Source organism: Nannospalax galili, unplaced genomic scaffold (genome assembly GCF_000622305.1).
Source record: "Nannospalax galili isolate Female #2095 unplaced genomic scaffold, S.galili_v1.0 scaffold1484, whole genome shotgun sequence".
NCBI lineage: Eukaryota > Metazoa > Chordata > Mammalia > Rodentia > Spalacidae > Nannospalax > Nannospalax galili.
The window spans coordinates 323,599-325,456 of NW_008351512.1; the positions used below are offsets into that span (position 1 = coordinate 323,599).

General features: G+C 35.7%; 1 protein-coding gene across 1 annotated transcript in view; it reads right to left on the bottom strand.

Moving 5' to 3' along the window:
- The window catches only part of LOC103746312 (pancreatic alpha-amylase-like), a 12,940-nt gene that overhangs the window by 7,212 nt on the left and 3,870 nt on the right, over positions 1–1,858 (bottom strand). The window lies entirely within an intron of this gene.

Genomic DNA, 1,858 nt, shown 5'->3' on the forward strand with positions numbered 1-1,858 from the left:
TATATGTATATAATATTATATTATATTATATTAAACAAGTGATGTGCAAAAAACAGTGAACTAGGATAAGATACATGTTGGAACCATGTTTAGAATCTGGACTCTAAGAAATGTTCTGTACCAGAGAGACATATTTCCATACAAAGGAATTTGTTGTAAATTTGCTGAAATTTTGGGGGATGGGGATGGAGAGATTACTCCATTGTTTCTCCTCAGCATAGGGTAGATTTACTTCTTTTAGGGCAGATGAGATGAAACTCTGTCTCCCCTAGACAGTTTTCTTGAACTTTGGGAGGCAGATTGATTAGGATTTCCAGCTGTGAATGATTAACTGCTTTCTGAAAATTCCCATGGGCATGTTCTCTTTCATAAGAGTTACACAAGTAGGAAAAGATTTAGCTCAAGATCCAGTGTTTGAGTGGCTGCTGTCTTTCACAGCAACTCTGCATGAATGTATAGGTGAAGAATGTGAAAAGTATTTTTTCTAGTTATACTTCAGAATAAAAATCAAGCACTGAGAGTGATGAGATTTACGTGAGAGCAACAAAAACACTATAAAACTCAAACTAAAGGAGAATGTTTCAAAGGGAGAATGGGGATGTAAACTGGAGCACAAAGTTTTTGAAAAATTTTAGCACAGATCTGCTAGAGATAAAGCAAAAGAACAAAGAAGCATGAAAGATCAAGTTAACGGAACATGAAGAAAATGAGAGGAAAGAGAACAGAGAGGGAATGAAGAGATTTCTATGAGCTCAAAATAAGTAAAATTCTTCATTGAAAAGTGAATATTTCTTATATTTTAACACTTAATTGAAAAGTGCTTTTATATTCTGTTCTTTAATTTGTTTTCATTGAATTTTGGTGTATTTTATACACAACCTCGCAATCAATCATCTTTACACCCTCTGTCTGACTGGCACCCAACCAATTGCCACCACTGGAATTCACATGTTCTATCATCCCTGTTAAGGTCTATTGTGTCAAGTTAGTGCTCCCAGACGTTCCTCAGTGCAAGTTCATCTGCTAAGGTCTAGTCAGCTTATGTTGAGTCCCTCACTTTAGGAAGATCAACTCTTCCTCACCTGGCAGTAATTACCTGTCTATATTTCTTCAGCTAAAACTGGAATCTACTCTCCATTTCCACAGTTCTATGCTGAGTTTTTGCCTGCTTGAGTTCCCATTGAATTTGTGTATGCTGACCCCACTGGTATAGATTCATACAAGCAGAGAGCCCAGAGCTTGTAGGACTCTGTTTTCATATGGTCACCCACTTCCTCACTGGCTCTTACAGTCTTTTTGCCTCCACTTCCACAATCCTCCCTAGCCCTGGTGGGTGAGGTTTAATACAGGAGTCCTATACAAGGACCAGCATTCTTCACATTCTTAAAATAAAAGAAAAAAGCTGTATTTGCTTGATGTTTATAGTTAAGTCTGTTATTATTAACAGAATAAAGTCATAGATAGTTATATATAAACAGAAATTTGAAACACACAGTGAACAAATAGTGTCAAAGTGTAGTTAGCTTCCACAGAATCTTCTAAATCAGAAGAGAACCTGGCTAGTTATCTTAGAATAGTGTATTTATATGTGATTTTTAAATTTTTAAAACTTTCTCAAATTGAGAGCTTATAGCTTTTATGCAAGAGTAATGAACTATAAAATCTGAGGTTTAATTAAGATAGTGGCAAGGACAGTGTGTAAAAGGGAATGCCAATCAAGACTGGTGACTTGAGTTTTAATTAGAACTAATGGGAAAAGGAGAGGACAGGAATGAACTCCTGAGGGTGCACTCTCACACACGGTAATAGCAAATACATAACTAAAGAAGACATATTATATATATTATATATACACACA